Source organism: Gorilla gorilla, chromosome 19 (assembly GCF_029281585.2).
Source record: "Gorilla gorilla gorilla isolate KB3781 chromosome 19, NHGRI_mGorGor1-v2.1_pri, whole genome shotgun sequence".
Classification (NCBI taxonomy): domain Eukaryota; kingdom Metazoa; phylum Chordata; class Mammalia; order Primates; family Hominidae; genus Gorilla; species Gorilla gorilla.
In genome coordinates this window covers 112,296,069-112,320,166 of record NC_073243.2, presented here as the reverse complement: position 1 = coordinate 112,320,166, position 24,098 = coordinate 112,296,069, and the positions used below count along the sequence as shown (strand labels likewise).

At 44.3% G+C, this 24,098-nt stretch overlaps 1 long non-coding RNA gene across 1 annotated transcript; it reads left to right on the top strand.

Moving 5' to 3' along the window:
* The first annotated feature begins 707 nt into the window (after nucleotides 1-707).
* On the top strand, nucleotides 708-15,139 carry LOC134757643 (uncharacterized). The gene is made up of 4 exons (XR_010131865.1): nucleotides 708-834; nucleotides 2,061-2,164; nucleotides 2,809-2,952; nucleotides 14,831-15,139. It is a non-coding gene; the product is annotated as an uncharacterized lncRNA (long non-coding RNA).
* Nucleotides 15,140-24,098: the final 8,959 nt, after the last annotated feature.

Genomic DNA, 24,098 nt, shown 5'->3' with positions numbered 1-24,098 from the left:
GGGGTCGGGGGACCGGGCCGGGCCGGGGGGCCGGGGTCGGGGGGCCGCGGCCGGGACCGTGGGGCCGGGGTCGGGGCCGGGGGGCCGGGGTCGGGGGCTGGGGGGCCGGGCCGGTGGGCCGGGGCCGGGGTCGGGGGGCTTACTGACCTCCCGCGCCCGCTGCGCGCGTTTCTGGCCCTGCCGGTGTCTCCGCCGGTTGAAAGCGCGTGTCTGCGTCGGGTTCCGTTGGAGTGCGTTCGGTGCGACGTGGGTCCGCGCTGCTTCCACCCAACTTCCTGTGAGGTAAGAGGCGCGTGAGGCTCCTGTGCCGGGGGCGGTGCTGCTCCCGAGTCGGCGCGCGGCGGGGACGCGAGTCGGTAGGTGCTGGCGGGAGCGAGAGTGGGGTGGGGACCCTCGCGAGCCCGCACTCCGCTTCTGGGTGGCAGCCTCTTCGGCCCCACACGGCGTGACGCGCGCTCGGGCTCCGCTTTCGCGTCGAGGCAGAGGCGTAGTAGGGGTCGGGCCCAGGGCTGGAGGGGCCGGGGCCGGGGCCGGGGCGGGGAGCTTACTGACCTCCTGCGCCCGCTGCGCGCGTTTCTGGCCGGGGGGCCGGGGCCGGGGCCGGGGCGGGAGCTTACTGACCTCCCGCGCCCGCTGCGCGCGTTTCTGGCCGGGGGGCCGGGCCGGGGCCGGGGCCGGGGCGGGGAGCTTACTGACCTCCCGCGCCTGCTGCGCGCGTTTCTGGCCCTGCCGGTGTCTTCGCCGGTTGAAAGCGCGTGTCTGCGTCGGGTTCCGTTGGAGTGCGTTCGGTGCGCCGCCGTGGGTCCGCGCTGCTTCCACCCAACTTCCTGTGAGGTAAGAGGCGCGTGAGGCTCCTGTGCCGGGGGCGGTGCTGCTCCCGAGTCGGCGCGCGGCGGGGACGCGAGTCGGTAGGTGCTGGCGGGAGCGAGAGTGGGGTGGGGACCCTCGCGAGCCCGCACTCCGCCTCTGGGTGGCAGCCTCTTCGGCCCCACACGGCGTGACGCGCGCTCGGGCTCCGCGTTCGCGTCGAGGCAGAGGCGTGGTAGGGGTCGGGCCCAGGGCTGGAGGGGCCGGGACCGGGCGGGGTGCTGCCCTGGACACCGCGCAGGCAGCTGTTCCGCGCGGGTTCATGTCATTCCTATTTTCAACCTGTCCTGCTCCGCACCTGAGATGATTTATAAATTCGGTACCTTTGGGACAGGCGTGGATGACATCCCATAATTTACTTCGATATTAATTTCTACATGTAATACATACCACTCTCTAAAAGTATTTTTTAATTTGAAATATATTTGTATATATGTACATATATATTTATTTATTTCTGAATTTTGTCTCCAGTACATATAATGAGGCTTGTAAAGTGGATAGTGTTCAGGACATAGGTGGATTTTGCTTTTAAGTAGTAAAGACTTAATTGGTGACTTACTGGGGCTATTTGATAAGGATTTTTTTTTTTTAATGAACATTGAAAACAGTGAAATTGTATTTCCGGATTTCATTAGCTTCATTTATATCTTAGTTGGTGAAAACTGTAAGTTAATAACTCATTTTTATTTCCTTTGGAGATTCTTAAGTTTGTGCTACCAATGATTATTTCCAAAAAAGGCACACTTCTGGTTTTCCCAGAACTAATGCTAGCTTCTCAATCTTTTGAGTTTACTTGATATTAATGTTTGACCTCAAATCATGTCACATTTTTGAAGAAAACTTTCTCTTAGCCAGTGGAACATAAACCACCCTGGAGTTCATATAGAGGAGGGGTTCAGATGCCTCTGATAGTGTCGTGTTAAAACTCATGGCCAAACCCAAGGTCACATAGCTTTCTTTCCGTGTTTTCCTCTAGAATTTGTATAGTTTTGTCATTATAAAATGGGTCTTGTCCTAGACACCAAGAACGGGTTTTTGGATTTCACATGGGAAAGACCTTTTGGCAAGTCACAGAGTATAGTGAAGTTAAGATAGTTTATTAGCGACTACTCAGCTACATAGCAGGGCGTCTTCAGAAAGCAAGAGGAGGAATGCACCTGTTGTAAACGTATAACTTTTTTTTGAGACAGAGTTTCTCTCCTGTCACAATGGCATGATCTTGGCTTACTGCGACCTCTGCTTCCTGGGTTCAAGGATTCTCCTGCCTCAGCCTCCCAAGTAGCTGGGATTACAGGTGCGTGCCAATATACCTGGCTAATTTTTTGTATTTTTGGTACAGACTGGGCTTCACCATGTTCGTCAGGCTGGTCTGGAACTCCTGGCCTCAAGCGGTCTGCCTGCCTCGGCTTCCCAAAGTGCTGGGATAACAGGCATGAGCCACCCGGCGCCCGGGCTTAATGTTTGTTTATATAGGTTATTAAGAATCAGTTTGTGACAGGCTATTAGTATTGTTACTTCTCTTTGTTACTGTCGATTTTAACAACAACTTATGTGTGTACTATTACCTTTAAAGTAAAACTTATTTTTAAACTAATAATGCTTTTTGTTCTTAAAGTTCTGGGACATTTAAATAAGCTTCGTGTCTTTATTAACTTGTTCCCACAATCATAAATATTTTATAACCAAAAGTGCTCAACCCCCTAAATATATAATCCAACAAATTTAACGTGTGTGTGTGTGAGACAGAGAGAGAGAGAGAGAGAGGGAGACAGGGTCTCACTCTGTCGCCCAGGCTGGAATGCAGTGGTGCGGTCATGGCTGGCTCATTGCAGCCTCAAACTTCTGGACTCAAGCAATCCTCCCACTTCAGCCTCCTGGGTAGCTGGGACTACAGGTACGTGCAAGCATGCCATCTAATTTTTTTTTTTTTTTTTGTAGACATAAGGGTCTTGCTATTTGCCCAAGCTGGTCTTGAACTCCTGATCTCAAGTGATCCACCCGCCTTGGCCCTTCATGTGGAAAATTAGAAACCAAAATCCCCTGTGAATCCAGCGCACTCGAGGTTCATTCTCCACACCCAAGGTGAGGCAGCCACAGGGCCAAGCTGCAGTCTTGGAACAGAAATGTAGCATCAGGAAAGCAACTAGAACACCCGCCACACTGATAATAACCTCCGTAGTACTAATAACACTGCATCTGTGATGCTAGTGTTAGCACCCGTTGTATACAGAGAGGCACACCCGTCGGGGTAACTCGGAAGCTGCCGTCCACATCCAACCCCGGGAACATGGATGTGTCCCTCAGTGCGCACATAACGCTTGGAACGCGGAGGTGACATCGTCACCTAACGCTACACCCGTCACACTCATATAATCCCCGGAACACGCATGTGTCCCTCAGAGCACACACGTAACCCCTGGAACGCCCGTGACACAGTCGGACTCACGCCACACCCGTCACACTCATATAACCCCCGGAACACGCATGTATCTCTCAGAGCGTACATACCGCCCGGGATGCAGACATGGCCTTTGCAGCCCACACGAGAGGGTCTGCAGCTCTGAGGATGGAACCTTCCGGCTCTCGCTGGGGCGCTGAGTTGACAGCCTCTGCTGGCCTGGGTTTGGGCTGCATTTGGCCTCTGTCATGAAACTTCATGTTGTTGTCTCTGCCTTACTGACGTAGTATTGCCACGGTTGTTTTAAAAAGTAGTTTACTTCCCAATAATGTCATACTTCTGGGAAACTTGCAACAGCACTTAGTATGCCTTCTCCTTTATCTCCAATTCCCCAGCTGTTATTGCTGTGCCAGATTTGCAGCTTCACAAAAAATACCCCCTTGTGTTTCACCAAAAGCAGGAATACTCCTCCAGGTGATCCCCAAATAACCCCCAATTTAGGAAATACACAGTTTCTATGTGAAAGTCCAGTCTACAGACCTATTTCACTTCACTCCCTGCCCTAGGTGGGAGAAAAATGTCTATTTCCATGCGGGCCCAATTTTCCTTTTCGGGAACTGTTCCTGAGACTCAGTTTTCTGGTTTTTTTTGTTTTTGTTTTTGTTTTTGTTTTTGACGGAGTCTCCCTCTGTCACCCAGGCTGGAGTGCAATGGCGCCATCTCTGCTCATTGCAACCTCTGCCTCCCATGTTCAAGATATTCTTCTGCGTCAGCTTCCCGATTAGCTGTAATTACAGGCACCTACCACCACACCCGGCTAATTTTCTGTATTTTTAGTAGAGATGGGGTTTCACCATGTTGGCCAGGCTAGTCTTGAACTCCTGACCTCAGGTGATCCATTAGCTTCAGCATCCCAGAGTGCCGGGATTACAGGCATGAGCCACTGCATCCCGCCGACTCTCAGTTTTCACAGCCTTAACAGATGTAAAGAGCAGAGATGACTCCAGCTGGGTCTGCCCAGCGTTTCCTCCTAAACGTGTGCAGATCCTGTGTTCCTGGCAGGAACATCCTGCCCTGGTGCTGCGCTCTCCTCACTGTAGCCCACTTGGAGGAGCACCCATCCATCCCACCACCACTGGCGATCTCACTTGGAAATGGCAAATATTCATTTACAATCACAAATTTCATCCTGTCAAGCTCCGCATTTCACTTTGCGAATGGTTTTCCCTGGCCTTAGAACCATGGACTCCGGACCCCGAGTTCTCCTGCCTGCTGTCCTCTCCCATCCAGTCTGCTACAGCTGCCTGCAGTCCCACTCATGGGGACATGGACTCCCAGGTGTCTTGGGGATTTTATGTGGGTTCCCCCAACCCATTCACCCAGTGCTGACCGTACTTTTTTAAGGCTTTTTCTAGATAAGTCCTTCAAGTCACAGCAGTTATGATATCTAAAAGTAGAAAAGTTAATGTTGATTTTCTAAAGACAAAAAAATAATTCATTATTAGATCGTCTGTGAGACGACCCTCAATTTTTTTATTTTTTTTTTGAGGATAGAGTCTCCCTATGTTACCCAGGCTGGAGTGCAGTGGCACGACCTTGGCTCACCACAGTCTCCACCTCTCGGGTTCAAGCAATTCTCCTGTCTCAGTCTCCTGAGTAGCTGGGACTACAGGCACCTGCCACCATGGCTGGCTATTTTTTGTAGTTTTAGTGGAGGTGGGGTTTCACCATGTTTGCCAGGCTGGTCTTGATCCCCTGACCTCCAGTGATCTGCCTGCCTTGGCCTCCCAAAGTGCTGGGATTACAGGCGTGAGCCACCGTGCCCAGCTGCCCTCAATTAATAAATCAAGGAAATACTAGTTCTCTGGAACCAAAGTTCATGTTTGAAATAATTAGGAAAGAAAAATAAAATCTCATTGCTGAAAGAAAGGCAAATAGCACAATTGATTATTGAAATTGCAGAAGAGGGCTGGGTGCAGTGGCTCACTCTTGTAATCCCAGCACTTCGGGAGGCTGAGGCAGGCAGATCACCTGAGGTCAGGAGTTCGAGACCAGCCTGGATAAGATGGTGAAATCCCATCTGTACTAAAAATACAAAAATTAGCCTGGTGTGGTGGCACGCACCTGTAGTCCCAGCTGCTCGGGAGGCTGAGGCAGGAGAATCGCTTGAACCCAGGAGGTGGAGGCTGCATTGAGCCGAGATCGTGCTGCTGCACTCCAGCCTGTGTGACAGAGTGAGACTCCGTGTATAAAAAAAAGAAAAAAAAAAGGAAATTTGAGAAGAATTTACTGGACAGACTGTTACCTTGCTGTATTCTCTAGCCCTGTGTTAGCAGTTACAAGGTATTTTAGGTTTAAACACTTATATTTTAGTCATTCGGTATAGTTAACTATCAAAAAGTCCTGTCCACATCATGACAACCTATATAAAATTTGGAAACCTCTTCATCTATGCAATGGAAAATTGGTAAAGTAAGTGTAGATATTTAAGTTGATGAATTATTAATATTTAGGTACTGAAATGAGTGAGGGAATGTAATTATGTCATAGTTCTGGCATGGGACTTGGGGGGGCTCCCTCTGTTGCTTCTTGCTGGATGACAAATTCGTGACCTGTGGAGACTGAAAGATAAACTGTCACCTTCATCGGAAACCCTAGTCCAGAAGGAAAGTCCTCATTTCAGGATATACCACTTTGTCCCATGCATTTCCTTTTTCTTGTTCTGTTTTTTGGAGACAAGTCTTGCTCTTTCGCCCAGGCTGGAGTGAAGTGGCCTGGTATCGGCTCACTGCAACCTCCATCGCCCAGGTTCAGGCAATTTTCCTTCCTCAGCCTCCTGAGTAGCTGGGATTACAGGTCTGCACGACCACACTGGCTAATTTTTTTTTTCCTTTTAGGCGGAGTTTCGCTTTTGTTGTTAAGGCTAGAGTATGATGGCGCGATCTCGGCTCACCACAACCTCTGCTTCCCAGGTTCAAGCGATTCTCCTGCCTAGGCCTCCTGAGTAGCTGAGATTACAGGCATGTGCCACCACGCCCAGCCAATTTTGTATTTTTAGTAGAGATGGAGTTTGTCCATGTTGGTCAGGCTAGTCTCGAACTCCCAACCTCAGGTGATCCGCCTGCCTCAGCCACCCAAAGTGCTGGGATTACAGGTGTGAGCCACAGAGCCTGGCCCTAATTGTTTTATTATTTCCTAGAGAAAAGGTTTCACCATGTTGGCCAGGCTGGTCTCCAGCTCCTGACCTCAAGTGATCCATCTGCCTCAGCCACCCACAGTGCTGGGATTACAGGCGTGAGCCATCTTACCTGGCCCTTTTTATTTTTATTTTTATTTTTGAGACAGGGTGTTGCACTGTTGCCCAGGCTGGAATGTAATAGTGAGATCTCAGCTTACTGCAACCTCCACATTATGGGGTCAAGCAGTCCTTCTTCCTCAGCCTCCCAAGTAGCTGGGACTGCAGCTGTGTGCCACCATGTCTGGCTAATTTTTGTATTAGTAGACATGGGGTTTGGCTGTGTCGTACTGGCTGGTCTTGAACTCCTGGGCTCAAGTGATCTGCCTGATTCAGCCTCCTAAAGTGCTGGGATTACAGGCGTGAGCCACCTTGCCCAGCTTACTTTTAACTTTTTGAGGAAATACCAAACTATGTTACAAATAAGCTGCACCATTTTATATTCCGCATACAGTATTTAAGGGTTGTGATTTCTCTCTGACCTTGCCAACACTTGTTATTTTACATTTGTTGGATTATAGCCTTTCTAGTGTGTGTGAAGGAGTATGTGGTTGTGGTTTCAGTTTTGATGGCCATAATGATAATGATATTGATCATCTTTTCATGTGCTTGTTTTCCATTTGCATGTCTTTTTGGCAAAGTGTGTGTTCAGCTCTTTCTCCATTTGTAATTTGGTTGGTGTTGTTGAGTTATACAAATTTTTTATATATTGTAGTTAACAGACTGTTGTTGGATATATAATGCACAAATATTTTCTTCTTTTCTGTGGGTTGTCTTTTCAGCCTCTCTTTTTTTCTTTGGAGACCGAGTCTTGCTCTTTTGCCCAGGCTGGAGTGCAGTGGTGCAGTCTTGGCTCACTGCAACCTCCACCTCCCGGGTTCATGTGATTTTCCTGCCTCAGCCTCCTGAGCAGCAGCGATTACAGGCATGGGCCACCATGCCTGGCTAATTTTTTATATTTTTAGTGGAGACGGGGTTTCTCCATGTTGGTCACACTGGTCTCAAACTCCCCATCTCAGATGATCCACCCGCCTCTGCCTCCCAAAGTGTTGTGATTACAGGATTGAGCCACCACGCCTGGCCATTATTTATTTATTTTTTTCTTTTTGAGACAGGGTCTTGCGCTGTTGCCCTGGCTGGAGTGCAGTGGTGCCATCTTGGCTTACTGCAACCTCCACATTCTGGGCTCAAGCAGTCCTCGCGTCTCAGCCTTCCTAGTAGCTGGGACTACAGGTGTGTGGCACCATACCCGGCTAATTTTTGTATTTTTAGTAGATACGTGGTTTTGCTATGTCATCTTGGCTGGTCTTGAACTCCTGGACTCTAGTGATCCACCTGCTTCGGCCTCCGAAAGTGCTGGGATTACAGGCGTGAGCCACCATGGCAGGTCTTTTTTGTTTGTTTGCTTTGAGACAGGGTCTTGCACTGTTGCCCAGGCTGGAGTGCAGTGGTGCAACCTCAGCTTACTGCAGCCTCCACATTCTGGGCTCAAGCAGTCCTCCTGCCTCAGCCTCCCTAGTAGCTGGGACTACAGGTGTGTGACACCATGCTTGGCTGTTTTTTGTATTTTTAGTAGAGATGGGGTGTTTCTATGTCGTTCTTGCTGGTCTTGAGCTCCCGGATTCAAGGGATCCACCTGCCTCTGCCTCCCAAAGTGCTGGGATTACAGGCATAAGCCACCATGCCTGGCCTATTTTTAACTTTTTGAGGAAATACCAAACTATGTTACAAATAGTCTGTACTGTTTATATTCCACATACAGTATTTAAGGGTTGTGATTTCCCTCTGACCTTGCCAACACTTGTTATTTTACATTTGTTGGATTATAGCCTTTCTAGTGTGTGTGAAGGAGTATGTGGTTGTGGTTTCAGTTTTGATGGCCATAATGATAATGATATTGATCACCTTCTCATGTGCTTGTTTTCCATTTGCATGTTTTTTGGCAAAGTGTGTGTTCAACTCTTTCTCCTTTTTTAATTTCGTTTTTGTTGTTGAGTTATACAAATTCTTTGTTTATTGTGGTTAACAGACTGCTAGATATATAACATGCAAGCAAATATTTTCTTCCTTTCTGTGGGTTGTCTTTTCACTTTTTTTTTTTTTTTTTTGAGACGGAGTCTTGCCCTGTTGCGCAGGGTGGAGTGCAGTGCTGTGCTCTTGGCTCACCACAACCTCTGCCTCCTGGGTTCAAGCAATTCTCCTCCCTCAGCCTCCCGAGTAGCTGGGATTACAGGCATGCGCCACTATGCCCGGCTACTTTTGTATTTTTAGTTGAAATGGTTTTGCTGTAATAAAGAATTACACTATTTATCAAAATATTACTTTGGAGATTACTGGTTCACATAGTTCATTTTCAAGTTTTCTTAAACTATCAGGCCCATAGCTAATGCCAGTGGCTCCAAGGATGAGAAAGTAAAAAGCCGTTTTTTTTTTGTTTGTTTGTTTGTTTTTGGCCAAGACCAAAAAACACCACATTTCAAACTTTACTGTCTCATGCTAGTCCCTGGAAAATTAGAAGTGAACACACTCCCCTCACAGCCCAATCACAGCTAATGAATAACCAAGCTCTCCTGCAGGTGCTTTTGCCTTGGCTTTGTGAGCCTGGAGTTGCTGGCTGGCACTGGGCAGCAGGCAGCAGAGCTGGTCCCATTTCTCCATGCTTTCCCCACTCTGTGGGGGACACCGGCACATTGAACAACCTGGGTCCTGGCCTGGTGCTGGCTGGGAAGCTATTTGATGTCAGGCTCAATGTGGACTTCTGAGTTGAAAAGAGAGTATGGATCACCCAGCCCCACTTACTCATTTTACCAAGAATGAAAATGGGGATCTATTCCAGACATGAGAGTACACATTGTAAGGCTGTGCAAGCTTGCTGCACTTGTATCCACTCAGCACACACTTTCTGAGTGCCGAGTGTCTCCAGCATGAGAAGGGCTGTAGTTCCCAGGGTCCCACCCTCCACAAAGGACAGCAGCACCTCGAGGGACAGAGGTGCAAAGAGCAAGGTGGGGGCCCTTCTGCTGGAGAGGTGGCTGGGGAGGTCCTTAGAGGAAGTAACAGCTGAGCTCTTCTCTGAAGGGTGAAGCTGAATTACTTGAAGCTTAGGGTGAAGGGGTGTCCAGGGAAGTGGGGCCTGTGAGCCGAAAGCAAAATGACTTGTCCAGAGAAGTGTAACAATTTCATATTGTTTCGATGCTAAATCTGCACAGGAGTCACCAAAGGAAAGAGCAGGATCCTGGAGCCAGGGCCTTGGATTTCACCCGCTGGCAATGGGAATGTTCACTGGGAATTTTGGGGGGCAAAACACGACAATGTTTCCTCTTAGCTCCAATTCTCTGTCTCTCTGTCTCTTTCTGTCCTTCTCCCTCTCCCTTATCTTTAATTTTTGTATTATCATAAAAAACACAGATGTCCCAGATGTGGGGATTAGCAGCCTGCCTCTTTCTGGATGACTTCAGGGGAGCACTTTGGCCTCTGTGAGCTTATTTACAACAATTCACGAATCTTGCAAAAAAAAAAGTCGTGGTAGCAGAGGTTAGAAAATCTCCTAGTATTTCTTGTGATACTTTGAATTTATGATTAATATGTTTAATCTTCATCTTCTGAAAAGTCACCAGTTACACAGTGAGGACCATAAAGGGAGTCTGTTTCTGTGGTTTTTGGCTTCAGCAGTCAGCAGTTTTGCAGCAATAGCATTGCATGTGGATTTTGGGCTGATGATGCTCAACAGTGGACAATTATCTTCACCTGCCTGGGCCCCACTGCCTGCCCTTCCATACAGTGCGGGGTCACAGCTGAGCTCTCCGAGACACCTCACAGGATCTCGGCTTCTGAACTATCAAGTGTCTTCCAGGTGAGGTCTTGGTCTCATAGCCTTTGTGGCTTCCTCCAGGTAACACTTGGTTTTCTGACATAACCCTGGTATTTATGTGACACACGTGTGAATGTGCTCCCTGTGGCAGCGCTGAGGAAGGACTCAGTCATCACAGATGCCAAAAGGCAAATGCAGTGTGCTTTTTTCCAACATCTCCAGTCTTGTATTATTTTTACGCATCAGCCCATTTGAAAAAGAAAAAAAAAACCTCCTGTTAGAATTAAATCCCCTCTGGAGATAATGAGTATTTTTTAAATCTTTCATGGTTTTTATAGTCACATTTGCTCCCAGTTCCTGCCAGGATCCACTAGAGGGCAGAGACACCCGTGTATATTTGTGTGGCACTTGCTGAGTGGTAATAAAAACAGACACCCTGCCCTCCCGGAGCCAACCTCCAGTGCCGGGGCCAGCGGCAGCAAGTAAGAAAACCATGGTTTCTGTATCTGCATCAGCTACACGGTGCTCATACACAGGAGGCATCAGCCAGTTTTCTCAGTTAAGAGACAGAAAAAAATGTGTCCTCACTACTTTTTGAATTTACCATGTTATCTAATGTTTTAACTTGACTGAATAAACTCCCTATGCATCTGGACACATGCATGGAAAATTCACAAACATTTCTAACCAAAGCAGAGTATTTTGCCAAAAGAAAACTATTTCTTAGATATGTGAATTTCACTTTTTTCTATCTTTTAGTGATTTTAATGTAATGAAATTGAGAACTCTGTGCCTCTAAAAGACTTTTTAAGGAGCACGGTATTTCTCCATTTTGAAAAAAATTTGGCAAAATATCTTCTACTATAGATATAAGTTAATTGGCTGAGGGTAATAAACAGAAGATTAAAAAACGACCTTTATCCCCTGATATTCTGTCAAGGGCTACAGTGAATTACACACCCTGGCATGGGTTTGCACGCCACGTGCTGGAAGCCAGCAGTCATGCAGGCCATGCCCTCCCACACTTAGAAAAGAAGCCCATGATTTGTAGATGACATGATTGTATATTTAGAAAACCCCATCATCTCAGCCCAAAATCTCCTTAAGCTGATAAGCAACTTCAGCAAAGTCTCAGGATAAAAAATCAATGTGCAAAAATCACAAGCATTCTTATACACCAATAACAGACAAACTGAGAGCCAAATCATGAGTGAACTCCCCTTCACAATTGCTTCAAAGAGAATAAAATACCTAGGAATCCAACTTACAAGGGATGTGAAGGACCTCTTCAAGGAGAACTACAAACCACTACTCAAGGAAATAAAAGAGGATACAAACAAATGGAAGAACATTCCATGCTCATGGATAGGAAGAATCAATATTGTGAAAATGGCCATACTGCCCAAGGTAATTTATAGATTTGATGCCATCCCCATCAAGCTACCAATGACTTTCTTCACAGAATTGGAAAAAAACTACTTTAAAGTTCATATGGAACCAAAAAAGAGCACACATTGCCAAGACAATCCTAAGCCAAACAAAGGTGGAGGTATCACACGACCTGACTTCAAACTATACTACAAGGCTACAGTAACCAAAACAGAATGGTACTGGTACCAAAACAGAGATATAAACCAACGGAACAGAACAGACCCCTCAGAAATAATACCACACATCTACAACCATCTGATCTTTGACAAACCTGACAACAACAAACAATGGGGAAAGGATTCCCTATTTAATAAATGCTGTTTGGAAAACTGGCTAGCCATATGTAGAAAGCTGAAACTGGATCCCTTCCTTACACCTTATACAAAAATTAATTCAAGATGGATTAAAGACTTAAATGTTAGACCTAAAACCATAAAAACCCTAGAAGAAAACCTAGGCAGTACCATTCAGGACATAGGCATAGGCAAGGACTACATGCCTAAAACACCAAAAGCAATGGCAACAGAAGCCAAAATTGACAAATGGGATCTCATTAAACTAAAGAGCTTCCGCACAGCAAAAGAAACTATCATCAGAGTGAACAGGCAACCTACAGAATGGGAGAAAATTTTTGCAATCTACTCATCTGACAAAGGGCTAATACCCAGAATCTATAAAGAACTCAAACAAATTTACAAGAAAAAAACAAACAACCCCATCAACAAGTGGGTGAAAGATATGAACAGACACTTCTCAAAAGAAGACATTTATGCAGCCAACAGACACATGAAAAAATGTTCATCATCACTGGCCATCAGAGAAATGCAAATCAAAACCACAATGAGATACCATCTCACACCAGTTAGAATGGTGATCATTAAAAAGTCAGGAAACAACAGGTGCTGGAGAGGATGTGGAGAAATAGGAACGCTTTTACACTGTTGGTGGGACTGTAAACTAGTTTAGCCATTGTGGAAGACAGTGTGGCGATTCCTCAAGGATCTAGAACTAGAAATACCACTTGACCCAGCCATCCCATTACTGGGTATATACCCAAAGGATTATAAATCATGCTGCTATAAAGACACATGGACACGTATGTTTATTGCAGCACTATTCACAATAGCAAAAACTTGGAACCAACACAAATGTCCAACAATGATAGACTGGATTAGGAAAATGTGGTACACATATACATCATGGAATACTATGTAGCCATAAAAAAGGATGAGTTTGTGTCGCTTGTAGGGACATGGATGAAGCTGGAAACCATCATTCTCAGCAAACTATCGCAAGAACAAAAAACCAAACACCGCATGTTCTCTCTCATAGGTGGGAATTGAACAACGAGAACAGCTGGACACAGGAAGGGGAACATCACACACCGGGACCTGTTGTTGGGTGGGGGGAGGGGGGAGGGAAAGCATTAGGAGACATACCTAATGTAAATGTTGAGGTAATGGGTGCAGCACACCAACATGGCACATGTATACATATGTAACAAACCTGCACGTTGTGCACATGCACCCTAGAACTTAAAGTATAATAATAATAAAAAAAAAAGAGTGGAAAAAAAAGCCCATGGGAAAGAGCTCCATGAAGTTCATGCAGAATGACCTCCAGCAAGGCATGGAAAATGCTCAGTTACACAGAATACCTGTGTCCAAATACTTTGAGCGCACAGCTCTGGCATCATGTTCCTGTGAGGACAGACCCTGAGATGGATTTCTGGATGGAGGCTGCTGCCAGAGGAGACAATGTCACTGCAGATGGCTCACACTGCTCCCACACTGCAGGGGCCAGTGACTTGGGGCTCCCTCCCGCCGTCCTGTTGGGGAACTGCAGATTCACCCCAGTTGGGTGGACTCCGCTGTGTCTCCTGTCAAGAAGCTCCTCAGCTTACCTTGGTTTTTCCTTTTTAAAAACTCTCTGGTGTTTTCCTCTCCAGTGGGGGCTGCATCTCACCTTAGAAGAAAAGATTTTCCAACTAGGGGCTGTCTTGGTAGCTGGTCCAGAAGAAGGTCTCCTCTCTCTGGAGTGATGTCCAGCCGAGTAACTCCAGCCAGAACTCTCACTGAGTGTGGCTGGATCTGCCCTGCTCTCCTCCCATCCTCGTGTGGACTGTGGAAACCCATCCATGCCCTGTGCAAAGTCCTGCATCTCAGACTGTAAAATGGCAAAAGCTGAATTTAATGATTATTTTGACTCTAAGAGGAAAACAAAGTTCTGAGGTAGACAATTGGTAAGCAAGCAATTATGGGTAACTTGTTAGAACACTAGGGTGTTTTTTATTTGTCTCACTGATTTTTTTCTGTTTAACAGGCTGGCTAGGAGAGGGAGAGAAGGCTGGCTGGGAATTGAGAGGCATGAGGTCACCTCAGTCCCAATATTTCCATGTAAATGATGATGTGAGATGGGCTGGTGGCAGGAGTCCCTGGAAATCCTCACAATCTCAGCTTTTAACTTCTGTAAAATATTATGTCATTTAGGATCTCTTTAACAAATAACGTTTTTTCTAATTACAAAAGTGTATATTCTCTTTGGAGGAGCTTTGGTAAATACAAAATGAGTTATAAGACAAAGAAAAATTATTCATAATTTTATCACTCAAATTTAGATAATTATATTCTTGCATTTTTAATGAAATGTGGACATTTTAGATTATACTGTACATAAAATGTTGTTTCTGTTTTTTCATCGAATATTAGATCATAAACGTTTTACATGGCATAAACTATATATGTAAATCAGCTATTTCCACACCTGGGTGCTTGATTTAACCTTCCTTATACTGTTAGCCATTTAAATGATTTCTACTTTATCCTATGAATAACACTTCCACCAGTTATTATTCTTATATATAGCTCATTCAATCATTCATAATCTTGTTGAGCATTTATTTACAATTTAATTGCCTATTACCTGAGTGGACTGTGGTTATATGTTTATATGCTTATTCCAAATACAGTGCTAAGATTAACATTAGAGACAGGAAAATACTCACAGGTTTTGAAACTAGAAGGAGCCAAACAAATCCATGATCCAGCTCTGCATACTCTCACCCAGCCTTAGTTTTCTTACACAGAAAGTGAAGACAATGCTATTTGCCTTGTGGCATCGTTGTGAAGTTAAAGAAGACACCGATTCTGCACGCACCAGTTCACAGACAGCGGGAAGCTGGGCCCCCACCAACTCTAAGGACAATCACCATCAGATGCCCCACGATCCTACTCTCAGGGTGTTCGTATGCCATATGCCATGTTCACAAATCTGTAAAAAAAAAAGTTACAATTATGAAATTCAAAGTTAACTAAAGGAGGACGTTTTCATTATCTTTGAAATTTAACCCCCCAAATCCAGATAATAAAGCAAGGAGATGTCTTATGGCCCAACACTTGCCACTGATACTTTTTCGATGTTAGTGGGCAGGGGAGGGTAGTGAAAGTAAAGGAATCAGAGCTCTGATGGGTGCATATTGTCGTCCCTACAAATCCATTTCTCATCCAGCCTTCCTTCCTCACTGGGGCTGCTCTATCTTTTTCTGCACATTTGAACTGCTCCCCTGTGGGCCATTCTCATTTGCTTTACTTCCTTGTCTGAATTCCATGGGACCTGCATTTAAGAGGAGAGAGGAACCACTTTGGGACTGGAGGAAGTTCACCTTATGCCGTATGCCTGCCTCCTTCCTCTACAGTGAACAGTCTCTGGTGTCCCTGGGTGTTCAGTTTCTTTCCACTCATGCGTTACTGACTGTTCAGGTGGCAAATGGCCCATGACCTTTATGGTTAAAAAGAAAAAAATAAAAAGCTGTGTTGCTTTTTTTTTAACTTTTATTTTAGGTTTGGGGGTACATGGGAGGGTTTGTTATATAGGTAAACACGTGTCACAGGAGTCTGTTGTACATGTTATTTCATCATCCAGGTATTAAGCCCAGTATCCAATAGTTGTCTTTTCTGCTCCTCTCCCTCCTCCCACCCTCCCCCCTCAAGTAGACCCCAGTGTCTGTTGTTTCCTTCCTTGTGTTCACAAGTTCTTATCATTTAGCTCCCACTTATAAGTGAGAACATGCGGTATTTGGTTTTCTGCTCCTGCATTAGTTTGCTAAGGATGATACCCTTCAGCTTCATTCATACGAATGAAAAAGACATAATCTTGTTATTTTTTATGGCCACATGGTATTCCATGGTGTATATGTAACACTTTTTTTTTATCCAATCCGTGATTGATGGGCATTTGGGTTGATTCTGTGTCTTTGCTATTGTGAATAGTGCTGCAATGAACATTTGCATGCATGTATCTTCATGGTAGAATGACTTATATTCATCTGGGTATATACCCAGTAATGGGATTGCTAGGTCAAATGTTTTAGTTCTGCTTTTAGCTCTTTGAGGAATCACCATATGTTGCGGGAAGTCAGGGACCCCAAACGGAGGGACCGGCTGAAGCCATGACAGAAGAATGTGGATTGTGAAGATTTTATGGACATTTATTAGTTCCCCAAATTAATACTTTCATAATTTCTTATGCCTGTCTTTACTGCAATCTCTAAACATAAATTGTAAAGATTTCATGGACTCTTATCACTTTCCCAGTCAATACCCTTGTGAGTTCCTATGCCTGTCTTTAATCTCTTAATCCTATCAACCGAGGAGGATGTATGTCACCTCAGGACTATGTGATAATTGCATTAACTGCACAAATTGTACAGCATGTGTGTTTGTGCAATATGAAATCTGAGCACCTTGAAAAAAGAACAGGATAACAGCAATTGTTCAAGGAATAAGAGATAACCTTAAACTCTGACCACCAGTGAGCCAGGCAGAACAGAGCCATATTTCTCTTCTTTCAAAAGCAAATGGGAGAAATATCACTGAATTCTTTTTCTCAGCATGGAACGTCCCTGAGAAAGAGAATGTGCACCTAGGGGTACATCTCTGAACTGGGCCCCCCAGGGCGTACCTGTCTCTTATGGTCGAGATTGCAGAGGTGAGATAGACTTCAGTCTCCCATAGCACTCCCAGGCTTATTAGGAAGAGGAAATTCCTGCCTAATAAATTTTGCTCAGACCAGTTGATCTCAAAACCCTGTCTCCTGATAAGATGTTATCAATGACAATGGTGCCCGAAACTTCATTAGCAATTTTAATTTCACCTCAGTCCTGTGGTCCTGTGATCTCACCCTGCCTCCACTTGCCTTGTGATATTCTATTACCCTGTTATGTGCTTGATGTCTGTCACCCACACCTATTCACACACTCCCTCCCCTCTTGAAAATCCCTAATAAAAACTTGCTGGTTTTTGTGGTTTGTGGGGCATCACGGATCCTACCAATGTGTGATGTCTCCCCTGGATGCCCAGCTTTAAAATTTCTCTCTTTTGTAGTCTGTCCCTTTATTTCTCAAGCCAGCCAATGCTTAGGAAAATAGAAAAGAACCTACGTGATTTTGGGGGCAGGTCCCCAGAAAACCATACTGTTTTCCACCATGGTTGAACTAACTTACACTCCCACCAACAGTGTATAAGTGTTCACTTTTCTCTGTAACCTTGCAACATCTGTTAGTCTTTTACTTTTTAGTAATAGCCATTCTGACTAGTGTGAGATGCTGCCTCACTGTGGTTTTGATGGGCATTTCTCTAGTGATCAATGATCTAGAGCTTTTTTTCCATATGCTTGTTTGCCACATTTGTCTTTTTTTTTTTTTTGAGATGGAGTCTTGCTTTGTCATCCAGGCTGGAGTACAGCAGCACGATCTCCACTCACTGCAAGCTATGCCTCCCGGGTTCATGCCATTCTTCTGCCTTAGCCTCCCAAGTAGCTGGAACTACAGGCACCCACCACCACACCTCGCTAAATTTTTGCATTTTTAGTAGAGATGGGGTTTCACCGTGTTAGCCAGGTTGGTCTCGATCTCCTGTCCTCATGATCCGCCTGCCTTGGCCTCCCAAAGTGCTGGGATTACAGGCGTGAGCCACCATGCCTGGCCCACATGTTTGTCTTCTTTTGAGAAGTGTCTTTTCATCTCCTTGGCCCACTTTTTAGTGGTGGTGTTTTTCTCTTGTAAATTTGTTTAAGTTCCTTATAGATGCTGGTTATTAGACCTTTGTCAGATGCATAGTTTGTAAATATTTCCTCCCATTCCGTAAGTTACCTGCTTACTTTGTTTACAGTTTCTTTTGCTGTGCAGAAGCTCTTTAGTTTAATTTGATCCCACTTGTCAATATTTGCTTTCGTTGTTTTGCTTTTCATTGTTATTGTGTATCTTTGTCACGAAATCTTTGTGTGTTCTTATGTCCAGGATGGTATTGCCTAGCTTGTCTTCCAGGGTTGTTATATTTTTGGGTTTTACATTTAAGTCTTTAATCCATCCTGAGTTCATTTTTGTGTATGGTGTAAGAAAGGGGTCTGGCCTCAATCTTCAGCACATGGCTAACCAGCTATCCCAGCACCATTTATTGAATAGGGAGTCTTTTCCCCATTGCTTGTCAGAAAAGCTGCGTTTCTAAGCCTTCCCCCGACATACCTTTAACTTTTGACCACATCTCTCCCCCGGTCAATAGGCTCCAGGAAATGGGACAGGATTCTTGGAAATAAAGAGCTGACCCTGAGCCAACTCAAGTAAACACAGACTAGCTGCTGCATAATAAGTAAACAAAATGTGTGTCTTTCATTCAATATTAAACAATGATAGACTGAGTATGTAAGCATGTTACCATCACAGGTGTGGAAGTGCCTAACTATGACTTAAATTGTAGAGCCTCAGATTTTAGATCCGGAAGAGCCATGGGTTTTAATCCGTGCTGGGAGAGGCTCAAGGTTACTCTGGAGAAACACGTAGTTTGGGGAGGCTGGAGACTGAGGGGTGGGCTCCCATTCCCCAGCTCGTTCAATGAGTCTGATCTATTTTATAAATCAGTTATTAGAAAATGATTCAAACAACTCAACCCAATTCCCTATTATTTGGTCAAAGCCATCAGTCCTCATGCTTCTTGCTGCTGCAGCTGTGGGCTCCCACTCTCCACCTGCTCTCCTGCCCAGGTTGGGGTGGCCAAAGACCTTCTCTTGCTGAAGAGAGAGGTTAGGGAGGGACCATTTTTTGATTATTTGAGGGTGTGGTTCAGTTGTAAACAATGTAAGTTTTAGAATTTGTGTTATTGTGATGGCAATGACCAACTGCAACATATTTCCCATTTGCCTTGCAATAATAAGAGCATGTATTTTACGCAGCTGAAGTTTTTGGATCCTCCTTATTTACTTTACTTTATTAAGAATAATGACATTTGAGCAGAGAACAGTTCTAATTTTGCATCAGAGTCGAAAGTGAAAATGAAAGGAACTGACCCATGAAGGAACAGGTGTGAGTTGTTTACTTCGTTCCTGCCTGTCCTGGTTGATGTTCAGCTCTGGCCCTTCATTCCACTTTCAAGTGTGGTGGATACCTCATCTAGGAAAGGCCCTCACCACGCTGACTCCTTCTACTCACTCAACTGTACTTACCTCTCTTATTCCTCTATGAACACTGTTTTCTAGGTTGGGTGTGTTTTCTGTAATAAAAAGGTATTGTTGCACCACTTATTGAGGACTTTTTGGATGCCATGCTAAGCATTTCATAGTCACAAGCTCATTGTACAAACTACCCTTTATAACACTCCTATGGATTTATATTCCCATATGAATTGGCCTGAGGAAGTGGCGTGCTGGAGAGATTAAGCAATTAAATGACAGTATACAGTTAATTACTGAGGGGATTTGGGCTTGGACCTGGATCTGTGATTCAAACACTCATGTCTATAACCACAAGTGCTGCTATATCATTTGCATCAGGATTTAGAATCCCTGCTGGCAGGCCTGGGAAGATGCATTGTAACCAATAAGAGGTAATTGCCACATTTACTGAGTTGTGAGAACAACTGTACGGCCTCTCAGAGAATGCCAGGCGCCCCTGTGTTTGTCTCAGTGTCTCCAGCTTGAATTGCTTCACCCCTGGCTCTCGGCAGTGCTGCTCCTCTCTCCTGCATGGATCACCTGCTCCCGAAATTCATTCTCCCATTTCTTAGGTTGCCACTTTACTGTAGCTTCCTGATCTAAGGTAAAGCTTTGATGCTGTGCATGTCCCAAAATGCCTGAGCACTATTTTCACACTGGGTTGATGGTTTAGTTGGGTTTAAAATATATATATTTCTCTCAGAATGTGAAGGCCAAATTTCATTTTCTTATTATATCTAGAATTTCAATGGAAAACTTCAGTGCCATTTTGGTTCTTGATTCTTTGTAGGTGATCTTTTTCTTCCACCTCTCTGGAAGCTTTTCAGCTCTTTATCTCTGATGTTATCAAATTTCACAATAATGTGCTTCAGTGTAGAAGAACTTTGAAATTCAATTTGAGGGGAACTCAATAGATCTTTTAAATCTGGAAATTCCTAAACTTTATTTCTGGAAAATGGTCTTGATTTTTAAGTTGAGATATAATTCACATACTATAATTTATTCACTTAAAGTGTACAATTTAGTACTTTCTAGAAGTAGCACAGACTTCACCACTATTTAATTCTAAAACGTTTTCAGCACCCCAGAAAGGAACACTGTATTTCCCATTTTTTCCCTCCTCCAACCTCTGGCAACCATTCGTTTTTGAGGCTGAATAATATTCCATTGTGTGGAAATACTTCATGTTACTTATCCGCTCATCAGTTGGTGGACATTTGGGTTGTTTCTTCTTTTTGGCTACTATGGATAATGTTGCTGTACAAGTTTGTGTGTGGACATATGTTTTTAATTCTCCTCAGTATGAAGACTTGAGTAGAACTGATGGGTCAAAGAGTAATTCTATGTCTTACTTTTTGAGAAACTGCCAGACTGTTTTCCAAAGCACCTGTACCATTTCAATCCCACTGATATGTTTTCTGACATTTTTATTCCTTCCGTCTGCTTTTTTTTTCTTTTTGTGAAATTCGATTTTAAACTTTGAAGATGAATCAGGAAAATCAACGCAGCTTCTTCAAAAACTAAATTACCAGAAAATGATATATAGGAGATACAGGGGAAATGTATAAATTATATAGACTTAAAAACACATCAGCTAATCACAATGTATGAATTTTATTTGGGAATATAGACAGAACAGAATTGTCCATGTGTTTCTGGTTGCTCTGAAGGGTTATAGATATATAGGGGTTTGTTATATTCATTGTTTATTTACATATATGTTTTTAAATCTCCATATAAAGGTTTTAAAAATTCCATTGGAAGACTTATGTTTTAAAATGTACTCAGAATTTGTTTTAATCGAGGATGTTAAGACCTGCAGACATGGAAGTGACTGTCCTGTGGAAATATGTTCATACTCACAGATCCCTAGAAATAGGAGGCACAGGGAAGCCCCAGGCACAGGCAGGAGAGGGGAAGGCATGGACAGGAGCCTCTGCTGTGATCTCTGTGGGACACCAAGGCCAGGCAGGGCAGGCAGGCTTAGGCTGGCCAGCCTGAATAGCTTCAGCAGGCTCTGGGGCATAGGGGCCATCTCTAATTGCCTAGTACCTGGCCCTGGGGTGATTAGGGAAGGGCGGTATTGTCTCTTACAGTATCAGAGCCAGATAAAGTAGGTGGTTAAGAGTGCGGGTTTTGGATTGATCGTTTAATTGGCTGGCCCTGGGAAAGGCAATCTTTTCCCAGTAAACACCAGATGCTAGAGCATCAGGAAAATAGAAAATAAAAAAAATAATTAATGCATTCTGTACGCACAGATGGAGACTTCCTTTGCTTCCCCAAAGGAAGAGTGCACAGGAGCCTGGCACTCCTGGGCCTGAGGAAACCCTGAAAATGTTGGTAGCTGCAGATCTTCTCCAAAAAGAGGTCACCAGTCTCCTAAGACTGCAAGACTGATCCCAGCATTCTGGGAGCCAAGAGGCAGAAAGAGTCTGCGGATCTCCCTGCTCAGTAAATTGGCTTTGACTAAATACTCTCTTTGCATAAGCAGCATTACCCAGTGTCCTGGAGCTTAGAAAAGTCCTGTTTCAATGTCTGAAGAAAATAAATTGTTTCTTTTTCCAGTGTCAGGGAGGAGTATTTGACTGCCAGTGTGGACTGAGGGGTCTTGGGATCACACTCTTCCCAATGTGCTTTGAACCGACCCTCTGTGTCTGCCTCACCATCTCCTCTGCTTACCTAGACACGTGGAAACCCTAACACAAGCCCTTCTAGGAGTCTGTGGTGTGGCTCAGCTACCCCTGTAGGCATCTCTTGGGGTTAAACATTTTCCACTCTCCTAAGGCAGTGCCATCTATTCTTCCTCTTCATCTTCAGAAGACACTGAGCCCTTCCCCACCCTCCCTTCCCCACCCCCCACACCAGGTCCATGGTGCCCTTGAGGCCACAGGGTTGCTGCCATAAGATTTTTGTACTGAGTGCTCTCTCCAAGCAACTGTGAGAGATTTCTATGGGCAAGGCCTCCGGGTTCCTGTCAAATCAAATTGTAGTTGAATGTTGGATACTATTCAAGGACCATCCCCTTTTCTCCTTCCTAACAGAGCCCTGAGTTATTCAGTCACATGGTTTGAAACATGGGGTGGGTGCTGGTTGACTTAACCTAACCAGCACTGTCTCACCCTATGTCACAGTTATTGGTTCCAAGGTGGGCGCACAACTGAGGCTCATGCCAGGTGCCACACAGCACTCCCTTGGTCCCCCTAATGGACTTAGGGATGGGCAAGGGCCTGAGTTGTTCCAATTAGAGTCAAATACAAGTTGTACTAAGAGTGTGCTTGTTCATGCTCCCTCTTTGATGAAGAATGCAGCCTCAGAAATTATTCCTGGAGATTTTGCCATGCTAAGACTGATTCTGACTTCACTGAAGGCAGAGCAGAAAATTGGGAAGAGACTGAGTCCTGGGTAGCATCCATGAACTTCTGTGCTCAGATTCACCCTGAAGCCTGGCCTGCTTCTGAACTACCCATCTGAGTCAATAAATTGCCTTCTTATTAAAGTCAAATTGAGCTGGATTTTTAGTTACTTGCACCTGCAGGTGTTCTGTGACGCTGGTACTATGAGTTTGTATCTGAGAATATTTACAGAGTTTCTCTCATGGTTGAGTCAATCATTTCAAGGATGCTTTAAGGGTAAGAAGAATGATCAATTGTGAAGCAGTGAATTATGCTGCCAGGCACAATTCATTGGGCAATATAAAACTTCATTTCCTGGGCAGTAGAAAGTTTCATTGTACATAAATTACATATCTTGTTTCTGCCTCAACCTCCTATTTATTCATAGGCAAAGGAGGTAAGGAAGCCCACATAAGTCCAGCAGCTAATATGCCTCTCGGGCATCATCCAAAACAGATTTGAATTATGCAAGCCTTGTTAAAATTCATCATCATCATTCATATTTCTGAATATTTAAATTAGAAATTCTGAAAAAGTAGTTTGATTCAGAGGTAGTTTGTATATATGTAGGTATTTTTCAGGATCAAAAGTTTATTTTTTATTGTCTAGTTGAGTTTCATTTACATATAATAAAATTTAGTAATTTTAAGTGAAGAAATCAATGCATTTTGACAAATATAGTCATGTACACAACACTACCATTAAAATATATTTCATTACCCCCAAAATTCCCTTTCATGCTGCTGTAGTCAGTGCTCCCCGCCACACACACACACCACAGCTCCTGGCGATTGCTTTCTTTCACTCTAGTTTTGTCTGTCTTAGAATTTGATACAGGCCACGTGTGGTGACTCATGTTTGTGATCCTAGCACTAGACTGAGAAGGAAGGATCACTTGAGCCCAGGAGTTTGAGACCAGTCTGGGCAACATGGCAAAACCCCATCTCTAAAAAAAATTTAAAAAAAAATACACAAACGCAAAAATTAGCCATGTGTGGTGGCACACACCTGTGGTCCCAGCTACTCAGGAGGCTGAAGAATCACCTGAGCCTGGGAGGTCAAGGCTGTGGTGATCTGTGATCACATCACTGCACTCCAGCCTTGGTGATAGAGTGAGATATTGTCTCAAAAAAAAAAAGAATTTGATATAAATGGAATCATATAGAATATTCTTTTATATCTAGTTTCTTTCATATATTTTAATGCCTTTGAGATATGTCCATGTGGTTTCCAGTATATATGTCGTTCTTCTTACGTTGGCAGTAACCATTGTAGGAATACATTACAGCTTGTTTATCTATTCTTCAGTGATAGGCTATTTTAAAAATATTTGGCTATTAAGAAGAAAGTTGTTATGAATACTTATATTCAGGCCTTTATGTAAACAGATTTTCACTTCTCTTGGTTGAAAACATAGGAGGAATTATTATTTTTTAACTTATGGATTTTTAAATGATTGTCAGTTACTTTAAAAAATGT